Source organism: Pan troglodytes, chromosome 14, assembly GCF_028858775.2.
Source record: "Pan troglodytes isolate AG18354 chromosome 14, NHGRI_mPanTro3-v2.0_pri, whole genome shotgun sequence".
Classification (NCBI taxonomy): Eukaryota; Metazoa; Chordata; class Mammalia; order Primates; family Hominidae; genus Pan; species Pan troglodytes.
This window is the reverse complement of record NC_072412.2, coordinates 17,498,522-17,512,181: the sequence shown is the minus strand read 5'-3', so window position 1 is coordinate 17,512,181 and position 13,660 is coordinate 17,498,522. Positions and strand designations below refer to the sequence as shown.

Genomic DNA, 13,660 nt, shown 5'->3' with positions numbered 1-13,660 from the left:
GTCTTGAACTCCTGACCTCAGGTGATTTTCTTGCCTTGGCCTCCCAAAGTACTAGAATTGCAGGCATGAGCCACCACACCCAGCCTACATATTCAATAACAAAGATTTCATTTGTCTATTTTGACCTTCAAATGAGAGGAATTACCCAATATGCACTCTTCTGTATCTGGCCACAAAGGTGGCTTCAAATTACCTGTCCTAATTGTGGGCAAACCTTTATGCAGAAAGGTGTGCTTTGTCCTCTTGTTAATAGAAGAGATTTATGAGGAGGAAAAAAAAAATCAATGTATCTCATTATTGAAATTGCCAAAAATTATACCATCTTTACTCTGGAATATTGAGTTATTAAAACTGATGTATATAACAGTGGTTTATAATAGTAGTTTTAATATTTAGTGAACATGGATTGTGACTAAATTTTCTTTAATTCTAAAGATAAGAATTTGCTGGAGAAAAAAATTGGCAGCAAATAATTGCAGAATATTAATCAATGGTTAAAACTTTGTCTCGATTGGGACTATAGGTGATTCCTACACTCTGCTACCTTGTGAACTTTTGTCCTTTCAAAGACTTTTAAAGTCTTTATTTAAAATGGGTATTCATTGCTGTATTTATAGGGAGCATGGAGAGGATTTCCCTACACAGTTTAGCTGAAAGCCCTGACATGCAATCATATAATTTCATTTGCTTTTATAGTCATTTCCCTGGAAGTGGCAGCTGTGACAGTAAAGGAAGAATCAGAAGATCCTGATTATGATTATATCACATTCAAGGTAATAAGGGTGAATGCAATTTTTTAATTAAAAAAATTTGTGGTTAAAATTAAAGTTTATCAGTTGCTTTAACTTCTTAAATAGTATTTCATTGATTAGTTCTTGATGGACATCTATATTTGTAAATAAGTCACTGGGATAAAACATTTAAAAAATGTGGATATAAGCTCAACTCACACAATTCAGGGGATATGTAAAATAGTCATTCATGTTTGTAAAAGTATAAGCACAAGTTGTGGCACAATTTAGAATTCAATCCCAGTTTCTAGTGTTGCAAAATAAACCTATTAGGCAAATGCAGATATAGTCAGCTTAATTTTTTATCTATGTGTAATTGTAATAAATTAAACATTTGAAGTATAAAATCCAGTTTTGACATGTATATACCTAATAAACCATCTTCATTGCAACCGAAATAATGAAATATCCACACCCCCAAAAGTTTTCTCATGTCCCCTTGTAATTCATGTCCCTGCCCAGTATTCAGGCAACATGCTGATTTTCCGTTTTAGCTTAATTTGCATTTTCTAGAAAGTCATATATATGATATCATATGATATGATTAAATGTGGACTATTTTCATGGGGTAGGGACTATTGTGACTTCTTTACTTCACATGATTGTTTTGAAATTCATCCACAATGTTGCATGTATCAGGAGATTCTATTTTGTTGTTGATTAAATACGCTGTTGTATACATGGGTCAAAATTTGCTCATCCCTTTGTTTGTTGATAGCCATTTGGGTTCTTCCAGTTTGGGGCTACTGCAGATAGAGCTACTATGAATGTTTGTGTACAAGTTTTTGTGTGGACATAGGTCTTCATTTCTCTTGAGTAGATATCTGGGAATGGCATAGCTGGGATCTATAACTTTTGAAGGAAATGCCAAACTGTTTTCCAAGGCACCTGCATTATTTTACATTTCCGTCAGCAGGGTATGAGAGTTTTGGTTGACATTCTTGTGAATACTTGTATGGTCAATCTTATTTTTACCCTCTTAAGTTGATATGCAGTGGTTCCTCATTGTGGTTTTAATTTGCAATTGCCTAACAGGTTTATTTTCTCTCAGAGGATAGCTTTATCAGGTCTAGAGAACTCTGAAAGTGTTTTGAGTAAACCTTCTGGCTCATAATTATGTGAATATGTGTATACACATGTTAGGCCATGTCCAAGTGAATTTCATGTTTTTAGCAGTCAGTTTTCAGTAATTGACTGCTTTTGACATTAGGAATTAGTTACATTCTTTTTTTTAGTAAGTTGGTAAAATATGCCAGTGAAACCATCTGGGCCTTGAGGTTTCTCTGATAGAAAGTTTCCTAACTCCCTTTGTTACAAAAATTACCCTCATCTGGGTTTGCACCCTGTTGTCCCAGCCACTCTCAAACCTGAGGTGGGAGAATCACTTGAGCCTGGGAGTTCTAGGCCAACCTGGGCAACATAGTGATATTCCATCTCTTGGGAGGCTGAGGTGGGTGGATCATCTGAGGTCAGGAGTTAAGACCAGCCTGGCCAACATGGTGAAACCCCGTCTCTACTAAAAATGCAAAAACAAAACAAAACAAAAAAAACAAAAAAAAAACAAAAAAAACCCAGCATGGTGGCAGACACCTGTAATCCCAGCTACTCGGGAGACTGAGGCAGGAGAATCACTTGAACCTGGGAGGCGGAGGTTACAGTGAGCCAAGATCTTGTCATGTCACTCCAGCCCAGGCAACAAGAGCAAAACTGTCTTAAAAAAATGCTTTTAATCGATACAGGGCTATCAGTTTTCTCTTCTGTGAATCTTGTAATGAATCTCAAAATGGATATACAACACATTTTCCTATTTAAGGTAAAGTACACATTTATACCTTAGAATAGTCAGAAGTCAGGTTCTTATTGTATAATTAGTAATGAAAATATTGATGAGGTCATGTTCATACTTAGTACTGATAAGAATTCTGAAATATTCATTTGTTCATCTGTAAGTTTTATGAATTGATTACCTTTTTTGGAATTTTTCATAGTGTTCCCAAACTTGATACTCATAGGCTATTTGTAACAGGTTTTACTTTGATCTACTCTGGTTTTTAGCACATGAAATGGATTTTCTTTAGGTCTAGCATATAACATACATTCAATTGTTTCGGATTTTAAAACAACAAAAAGGACCTATAGAATCATTGCTTAATTTGAAACTAGCCTGGTAGTCCCATAGACGATAAACGTAGAAATTTAACCCTGCTGTTAAAGCTTGAAACTATACTTATCTGCCTTCCCTCCTCAAAAAAAGATCTTCAGAAAGTATCAAAGATCTGAAATTCACCATATCACAGTACCCAGATGCTTCCTTGCTCCTCCCTAATTCCTGTTTTCTTATACATTGTTGCATTTCTTCCTGCCAAATAGACTCCTAGTTTTAGTCAGTGAAGGAGATGGATTTGAGACTGAGCTTCCCTCTCCTTGGCTGCAGCACCGGGTTACAGCCTTCTTCCTTAGCAATACTTGTCATTGGGTTTCTATGCAGTGAGCAGCAGGACCTAGACCAAACCTCTTTTGTTTCAATAACAACATGAACAACCATCTTAACTGTTCTTCTTTACAGAAAAATTTTACTTTTTAACTCCTGGCCCATTTTTCACTGTATCTCCTTTCTTTGACCTCACATCTCTTTTTGCTTTTTGATTTTACAGTCAAGAACTTAATGCTCCATAAATTCAAATTTTAAAGTTAAAAAAAGAGGAATAACTAATCTACACTCCCAGAAAATGTGGCACATATACACCATGGAATACTATGCAGCCATAAAAAGGATGAGTTCATGTCCTTTGCAGGATGAAGCTGGAAACCATCATTCTCAGCAAATTAACACAAGAACGGGAAACCAAACGCTGCATGTTCTCACACATAGGTGGGAGTTGAACAATGAGAACACATGGACACAGGGAGGGAAACATCACACACTGGGGCCTGTGTGAGGTGGGAGGCTACGGGAGGGATAACATTAGGAGAAATACCTAATGTAGATGACAGGTTGATGGGTGCAGCAAACCACCATGGCACGTGTATACCTGTGTAAGAAACCTGCATGTTCTGCACATGTATCCCTTAAAAAAAAAATCTCCTAACTCAGAGGATTGCTTTGAGGATTAAATAAGATAATGCACATAAAAAAGGGAAAGAAAGTGTGTGTAGAGAAAGTGTATTTTTTATTGAATTAAAGGTTGATTCATAGGTATAGGTTTATAGATTTACCTAGAGTTTTGAGTTCATGTGCATTTTTACAATATAAGTGGAAAAGAATCTGAAGGTAATTGTGACATGATAAAGCTGGATATTGAAAACCAAAAAGATTTGGCCTCAGTATGGCACTAGTCGCTGAATGACAGTTTTTCAGACTGTAATCGTTGCTCTTTAAAAATTAAGAGAAAATATATTTATAACATTTGTATTACTTTTATTACAATGTCTGAATTTAGTTGTCAGTAGATAAGACAAAATAGATAAGCATCTGCTTCCCTTCCCCCTAAGTGATGCATTCTTACTCAGATCTAATGTATGTTTATTCATACCTGAAGGCAGTGTTTTTCAATCTTTTCCATGTTCGTAGCTCAGGTCTTTAAGGACAGAGGATGCATATTGGGGGCAGCTTGCGTTCTTAATCCTAAGTGGCTCTCTGATGTCTTAGGTTCTTTCTTTCCTATTTGTGAGGATTAAGGAGATAATGTATGCAAAAGCCATGTTACTATTATTATTGGTTGTATTAATAATCTGCTTTCTAATGTGAAAATCTCCTTTGTATTAAATAACCCTGGCAGATGATCCTTGACCCTTATGTAGAAAAGTACCCATTGTCTAGTGAAAAAATTTACTGCCCGTTCCTAGCTGTGAGACTTTGAGAAAGATACTTGGCCTTGAATGACTCACAGACTTTCATGAAGCTTAGTCAGATAATGGCTATAATGTATCCAGCACAGCATTTGATAGGTAATATATACCATTCCATTTCTCTTTGGTTTTTAGAAAGGATTGATTTAAAATGTGTAAAATTCAGTGGCATTTAATTACATTCACAAGTTTTACAACCATCATGACTATGTATTTCCAGAATTTTCCATCATCCCAAACAAATTCTGTACCAAATAAGCAATAACTTTCCATTCTCTCCTCCCTGATACCCTGGTAACTTCTTAATCTAATTTTTGTTTCTATGAATTTCCTTATTTGGGTACCTCATATAAAATGAATTATGCAATACTTGCCCTTTTATGTGTGGCTTATTTCACTTAGCCTAATGTTTTCAAGGTTCAGCCAGGTTGTAACAATATATCTGATAGCATTGATCAGAACTTCATTCTTTTTCGTGGTTGAATAATATTCCATTGCATGTATATGTCACATTTTGTTTATCCCTTCATCTATGGATGGACACCTGGGGTTTGTCCACCTTTTGGTTATTGTGATTAACGCTGCAGTAAATACTGTCCTTGGACTTTCCTTTCTTCTCTTGTCCCGAGCCAACATCAACACTTGCACATCAGCACTCGGCATGTTTCTGAGTTCATTTTTTCAATTCTTTTGGTTATACACCTGGGAGTGGAATTGCTTAGTCATATGGCAATGCTATGTTTAACTTTTTGAGGAACTTACAGACTTTTTCACAGTGACTGTACCATTTTACATTCCTAGAGAGAATATTCAAGGGTTCTAATCTCTCCACTTCTTCACCAGTGCTTGTTATCTTTTCATTATTATTATAGCCATTCTAGTAGGTGTGATGTGATATCTCATTTTAGGACTGATTTTCTTTACCTAATAACTAGTGATTTTGAATATCTTATGTGCTTATTGGCCATTTCTATATCTTTGGTGGAATTACTATTCAAGTCTTTTTTTTTTTTTTTGACAGAGTCTTGCTCTGCCACCTGGCTGGAGTGCAGTGGTGTGATCTCTGCTCACTGCAGCCTCCGCCTCCTGGGTTCAAGTGATTCTCATGCCTCAGCCTCCTGAGGAGCTGGGACTACAGGTGCATGCCACCATGCCCAGCTAATTTTTGTATTTTTCATAGAGACAGGGTTTCCCCATGCTGGCCAGGATAGCCTTGATCTCTTGACTTCGTGATCCGCCTGCCTTGGCCTCCCAAAGTGCTGGAATTACAGGTGTGAGCCACCATGCCTGGCCTACTATTTAAGTCTTTTGCCTATTTAAAAGTTTAAACAATAAACTCTGGTCAGCTATATGATTTTTAAATATTTTATCCCACTCTGCAGAGTGTCTGTTCTCTTTCTTTTTAGAGACAGACTCTTGCTGTGCTGTTCAGGTTGGAAGTGCAGTGGCACAATCATAGCTTACTGTAATCTCAAGCTCCTGAGCTCAAACAGTCCTCCCATCTCAGCCTCCTGAGTCACTGGACTTACAGGCGCACACTACCCTGCATGGCTTAATTTTGTTTGTTTGTTTTTGTAGAGACAGAGCTACCTCTTTCTTCATAGGTAGGAGAGTGTTCCGTAGTAAAGATTCCCTGGTGATGGATGGATCCAGCTCCCTGTTGAGTCCAGCAAATATTTGAGAGCAGTTGTCATATTGTGTTCTTTCTTCCAGTCCAAAGTCCTCCCAGTTCCTTTAGTCCAAAGGTCAACAAATTAAAGGGCCAGATGCTAAATATTTTAGGCTTCAAAGACTAAGAGACAAAACCAAGAATAGCATGTAGGTACAACAAGAGAGAAAACAAATTTCCACAAAATTTTAATGAATGAAATTCAAAATATAAATGAGTACAACTTTTTGTAATATAGCTCCATTAAGGAGAAGAATTGGGTTGTTTTGTAGGGGATGGGGTAGGAAGTAGGGGGTAGGGTGATCCACAAGAGGAGCTTGTGCTAGAAACCTAGGACTAAGACCAAATATTGAAACAAAAGATGCTCCTATCACCTCTATCATTGAGGACTTTATAAGAGCTTTAGAAGCTCTGTGCCAGGACCAGGGGCAGAGACCAAATGTGTCTTTCTCTTCTTTTGTTTTCTATTTTTGAGACAGTGTCTCACTCTGTGACCCAGGCTGGAGTGCAGTGATGTGATCATAGCTCACTGCAGCCTCAACCTGGGCTCAAGCAATCCTCCCGCCTTAGCCTCCTGACTAGCCAGGACTACAGGTGCATGCCACCTACGCCCAGATAATTTTTTTTATTTTTTATAAAAATGCCATCTTTTTATGTTGCCTAGACCGGTCTCAAACTCCTGGGCTAAAGCAATTCTTTTATCTCAGCCTCTCATGTAGCTTGGACTACTGGTGTGCATCACAACGACTGGCTAATATTCATTATTACTACTATGTCTGTAGAGGTGGAGTCTCACTATGTTGCCCAGGCTGGTCTTGAACCCCAGGCCTCAAGCATTCCTCCCACCTTGGCATCCCAGGGTGTTGGGATTACAGGTGTGAGCTACCATGCCAAGCAATCACAAGGGTCTTTATAATAGCAAGAGGGAGGTAGAAGAGTCAGAATTGGACGAGATGTGATGATGGAAGCAGAGGTGAGAGAGGCATATTTGAAGATGCTCCACTTCTTGCTTTGAAGACGGAGTTAGGAGCCATGAGCCAAGGAATGTGGGTGGCTTCATGAAGCTGGAAAAGGCAAGGAAACACATTCTCTCTAGGCCCTCCAGGAGAATGCAGCCCTACTGACCCCTTGACTTTAGCCTTGATATGCCTATTTTGGATTTCTGAGCTTCAGAACTGTCAGATAGTAGACTTGTGGTGTTTTAAGCCACTCAATGTAGGGTAGTGTGTAAAAGAAGCAAGAAGAAATGAACACAAAGCCAGGCACAGTGGCTCATGCCTGTGATCCCAAGCATTTTAGGAGGCTGAGGTGGGAGGATGAGTTGAGCCCAGGAGTTCAAAACCAGTCTGCACAACATAGTGAGACCCTGTCTACAAAAAAACCAGTCTTGGTAGCACATACCTGTAGTTTTAGCTAGTAAGGAGACTGAAGCAGGAGGATTGCTTGAGCATATGAGTTCAAAGTTGCAGTGAGCTGTGATTGTGCCACTGCACTCTAGCCTGGGTGACAGAGGGAGGTCTTGTCTCAAAAAAAAAAAAAAAAAAAAGAAAGAACAAATGAGTGAGCATGGTGGGAGTGGGGACAGATGGCAATATTAAATAGAGTGTTCAGGGTTGTCCTCATAAGTGAAAATTGAGCAAAGGCTTCAAGGAGGGAAAGGAGCTGGCCAAGGTGCTTAGGGAAGAGCATTGCAGGCAGAAGCAACAGAGTGAAGATGTTAGGAGGGAACTCCTTGGTGTGTCTAAGGCTCAGGATGGAGTCTGGTGCAGCAGAGAGAGGGAGGAAGAGAAGCAGGGGAGGAGGCCAGGGAGTAGCTGGGCTGAGATCAGTACAGATTGTGTAAGCCCTGGGATGTTATTGCTGGGGCTTTGACTTTTACTCTGACTGAGATGGGAACTGCGGGAAGGTTCTGAGCAGACAGGTGACGTCATCTGTCTCCCTATTTAAAAGCACCCCTGGCTGCTGAGTTGGGAAAGACTATAGGAAGATTTTGGTAGAAGCAGGGAGGCCGAGCTGTCACCACATCCAGGTGGGAGATGATAGTGGTCCTGACCAGGGTCATGGTGGCGGTGAGAGATGGTCAGAGCCTGGAGACATGTTGAAGACTGTCAACAGGATCCTGACAGACTGGACATGGGGTGTGAGAGAAGGCAGGGGTCAAGGTTGAGTTTGATTCAAATTGAATTATTAAGTAATTAAAAAAAACCACTGCTGCCTTTCCCAATCCTACTAAGTAAAGGATGCTAGATTAAAGAAATCTCAGGTCAGGCCAGGTGCAGTGGCTCACACCTGTAGTTCTAACAGTTTGAGAGGCAGAGATGGGAGTATCTTTTAAGGCCAAGAGTTAGAGAGCAGCCTGGGCAATAATAGCAAGACCTCCTCTCTACAAAAGTAGAAGAAAGAAATTTAGGAAAATAAATATAGCCAGGCATGGTTGTGTATTCCTGTGGTTCCAGTTACTCTGGAGGCTGAGGTGGGCAGATCTCTTGAGGCTAGGAGTTTGCGGCCAGCTTGGGCAACATAGCAAGACTTCTTTCTCCACAAAAATTAAAAAAAAAATAGCCTGGCATGGTGGAACCTGCCTGCATTCCCAGGTATTAGGGAGGCTGAGGCAGAAGGATCTTTTGAGGCCAGTTGGTCAAGGCTGCAGTGAGCTATGATTACACCACTGTACTCCAGCCTGGGTGACAGAGTGGAACCCCGTCTCAAAATACAAATCCAAATAAAATGAAATCTCAAGTTGGACCAGTCCCATCTAGGCTATGCAGGCCTTTCAACTGCATAGCCACATGATCGGGTTTGTGTGGCTGTGGATGAGGAGACCCCTGCCCAATTGTTGTTGACTATACAATCGGTTTATTTTTAAATATAGTAATCAAATATATTTCATCATACTTGATGGTCTCAGATATGTGTGGGTTTTGGAATTCTCCTTGGAACAAATTTTAACATCTTATTTGTTCCATCATTTCATAATTTTTTTATCTGATCAATTTTTTTTTTTGAGACAGAGTCTCACTTTGTCACCCAGGCTGGAGTACAATGGCACAATCTCGGCTCACTGCAACCTCCACCTGCCAGGTTCATGCGATTCACCTGCATCAGCCTCCTGAGTAGCTGGGATTATAAGCACACGCCACCACTCCAGGCTACTTCTTTGTGTTTTTGGTAGAGACGGGTTTTTACCATGTTGGCCAGGCTAGTCTGGATTTACAAGTAGATTTACTAGAATCCGCCACCATGCCCGGCTAATTTTTGTAATTTTTAGTAGAGAAAGGGTTTCACCATGTTGGCCAGGCTGATCTCGAACTCCTGACCTCAGATGATTCGCCTGCCTTGGCTTCCCAAAATGCTGAGATTACAAGCATGAGCCACCACGCCCAGCCCTTTTCTTTCCCTTTTACAGACAGAGTCTTGCTCTGTCGCCCAGGCTGCAGTATAGTGACATGATCATGGCTTATTGCAGCCTCAAACTCCTAGTCTCAAGCAATCCTCCCACCTCAGTCTCCCAAACAGCTGGGAATACAGACGTGTGCCACCATGCCCAGCTAAATTTTTTTTTTGTTTTTTATTGTAGAGGCACGATTTTGCTAGGTTGCTCAGGCTGGTCTCAAACTCCTGACCTCAAGCGATCCTCCTGCCTCACCCTCCCATGGTGCTGAGATTACAGGCAGGTATGACTACCTGTGCCCAGCTCCTTATTATTATTATTTTAAATAACAGCTTTATTAAAATGTAATTCACATATCATTCAATTTATTTGCTGAAATCTGCAGTTCAGTGGGTTTTAGAATATTCACAGAGCTGTGCACTGATCACCACAGTCACTCTTAGAACCTTTCCTTACCCTGTAGAGAAATCCGCACCCCTTAGCCACTGCCTCCTACTCCCCCCACCTGCCTTTGCCCCCAGCCTCAGACAACCATTGATTGATTTTTCTGTCACTGTAGATTTGCCTAATCTGGACAAATAGAATTGTACAATATGTGTTCTTTTGTGGCTGGCTTGCTTTCCTTCTTAGTAAAATGTTTTCAGAGTTCCTTTGTGTTGTAGCGTGTATCAATATTTCATTCCTTCTGTGGCTGAATAATATTCCATGGTAGAAACACACTGCGTTTTGTTTATCCATTCATCAGTTGGTGCACATTTGGGTTGTTCTCATGTATTGGCCATTATGAATAATGCTGCTATGAAGGTTCCTATACAAGTTTTTGTATGGACATATATATTTTTTTTCCTCTGGGATATATGCCTAGGAGTTAAATTGTTGCATTATGTGATGACTGCACATTTAGGCTCTTGAGAAACTGCCAGACATTTTCTAAAGTGGTTAGATCAGTTGGGTGTGATGGTTCACACCTATAATCCCAGCTACTTAGGAGGCTCAGTTGGGAGGATGACTTGAGCCCACAAGTTCAAGATTAGCCTAGGCAAGATAGCGAGACCCTGTCTTGATTTCAAAAAAAATCCAATTAAAATGATAAGAAAAGAAATTCCTAAAATAGTTATGGCACTTTATGTTCCCACCAGTAATGTGTGTGGGTCCAATTCCTCTGCATCTTCACTGACATTAATTTTTTTTTCTAGACAGGGGCCTGCTGTGTCTCTCAGGCTGGAGGGCAGTGATGTCATTACAGTTCACTGCAGCCTTGAACTCCCAGGCACAAGTGATCCTCTCATCTCAGCCTCCTAAGTAGCTGGGAATTACAGGTACACAGCACCATGACTGGCTACTTTTTATATATTTTTTTTGTAGTGATGGGGTTTGACCATGTTGCCCAGTCTGGTCTCATAATCCTGGCCTCAATGATCCGGCCACCTTAGCCTCCCAAAGTTCTGGAATTACAAGCTGAGGCCCCGTGCCTGGCCTTCACCAACATTTGTTATTATCTGTGTTTTTTTTCCTTTTACACCTTAAAGCAGTATAAGAACAAGTGTCTTCAATGATAGTAAACAAAAAATATAATCCCAGGGCATTGGAAGCTGAGGTGGGAGGATCGGTTGATGCCAGGAGTTTTAGACCAGCCTAGGCAACCTAGCAAAACCTCATCTCTACAGAATATTTAAAAATTAGCTGAATGTGCTGGTGCCTGCCTATAGTTTTTCTCTCTCTCTCTCTCTCTTTCTCTCTCTAACTTTTTGAGGCATGGTCTGGCTCTGTCACACAGGCCAGAGTTCAGTGGTGTGATCATGGATCACTGCAGCCTGAAACTCCCGGGTTGATCAAGTGATCAGTCCTCTCACCTCATCCTACCAAGTAGTGGGGACCACAGGTGCATGCCACCCGGGTCTTGCTATGTTTCCCAGGCTGGTCTTGAACTCTTGGCCTCATGTGATCCTCTCCCCTAGGCCTCCCAAAGTGCAAGAATTACAAGTATGAGCCACTATGCCTGGCCCCCACCCTGCCTATTGAGAACCAAAAGAAGGAACCAAATTCTCCGTAGCTCAACTCGAGCCATTTCCTGATTTCTTCATCAGGAATGAGCTGGTTATTGGGCTGTCCAGGACTCTCAAGCAGCACAGAAATGAGGTGAGTGCGTTTTCCTGCTGCTCCACTCTGCGGAGAATTAGAGGATGTTTACTCATTTTCAGAGAGGGATGCCTTGTAGGCACCTTAGGATGGAGGAAGCCCTGATTCCAATGTCCTTTTTTTTTTTTCTTCAGAAACAGGATCTTGCTCTCTCACCCTGGATGGAGTTCAGTGGTGCAATCACAGCTCATTGTAGCCTCAACCCCCCAGCCTAGCAATCCTACCATGGCCTTTCGAGTAGCTGTGACTACAGGTGAGCACCATGACACTCAGTGAATTTTCAATTTTTCGGTAGAGGTGGGGCCCGGCTGTGTTGCCAGGGCTGGCCTTGAACTCCTGCACTCAAGGGATTTTCCTGCCTAGGGCTTCCAAAGTATTGATATTACAAGCATGAGCCACTGTGCTCACTCTGTCTGGTTCTTAACTTCCTGCTTCCCTCTTCCATATTTAAAGAACCCTTGTAATTACATGGGCTCACCCAGATACTCCAGGATAATCTTGTTTCAAGGACAGCTGATTAGTAACATTAATTCCATCTGCACTCTTAATATCCCCCTTCCTCTGAAACTGTGCTGTGTAACCTAGGACGTGAGCAATTGGTAGGGGGCATTACTTTGGCCACCACAGTGACCAAAAGGATTGGTGGGGGACAGGTTAAAGATACAGGGAAGTTGGAGGAACAACTGACAAGTGAGGTTCCAGAGAGGGCAGGTGAAGAGGAGATTCCAGTAGGGAAATTAGATTAGCACTTTCTTTTTCTTTTTTTTTCTGAGACAGGGTCTCACTCTGTCACCCTTGCTGGAGTGCAGTGGCATGATCTTGGCTCACTGCAGCCTAGACTTCCCAGGCTCAAGGGATCCTCCCACCCCAGACTCCCAAGTAGCTGGAACTGCAGTTCTGCACCACCACCATTCCTGGCTGTTTTTTTTTTTTTCTTTTGTTAGTAGACACAGGGTCACACCATGTTCCCCAGGTTGGTCTCCAACTCCTGGTCTCCAACTCCTGATCTCAAGCGATCCTCCTGGTTCGGCTTCCAAAATTGCTGGGATTATAGGCCTGGGTCACCATGCCTGGTCTCTGCTAGTTGTATATTTTATTTTATTTTAACTTCAGGGATACAAGTGCAGATTTGTTACATAGGCAAGCTTGTGTCATGGAGGTTCATTGTACAGATTATTTCATCACCCAGGTATTAAGCCTGATACCCATTAGTTATTTTTTCCTGATCCTCTCTCTCCTCCCACCCTCCTAGGTCTCTGTGTGTCTATACATTCTCATCATTTAGCACCCACTTATAAATGAGAATGAGAACATGTGGTATTTGCTTTTCTGTTCTTGTGTTAGTTTGTTAAGGATAATGGTCTTTTCAGAAATCTGTAACGATACTTATTAAAATGCAAGTGATATATAAGTGAACTATGATAGGAAGCTAATTGGCACATTTTACCACTTCATCTCACCAACTTGTTATGCTAAAGACCTTTGAAAAGTATTACATAAAATTTCAGCATTTTTTTTTTTTTTACCATTGTTGATTTTATTTTATTTTATTTTATTTTATTTATTTTTATTTTTTATTATACTTTAAGTTTTAGGGTACATGTGCACAATGTGCAGGTTAGTTACATATGTATACATGTGCCATGCTGGTGCGCCGCACCCACCAACTCGTCATCTAGCATTAGGTATATCTCCCAATGCTATCCCTCCCCCCTTCCCCCTCCCCACCACAGTCCCCAGAGTATGATATTCCCCTTCCTGTGTCCATGTGATCTCATTGTTCAATTCCCACCTATGAGTGAGAATATGCGGTGTTTGGTT

The 13,660-nt window shown here is 40.9% G+C and overlaps 1 pseudogene; it reads left to right on the top strand.

Annotated features, from left to right (window-relative positions):
• Positions 1-776, top strand: part of LOC112207474 (general transcription factor II-I-like) — a 42,594-nt pseudogene extending 41,818 nt beyond the window's left edge.
• Positions 777-13,660: the final 12,884 nt, after the last annotated feature.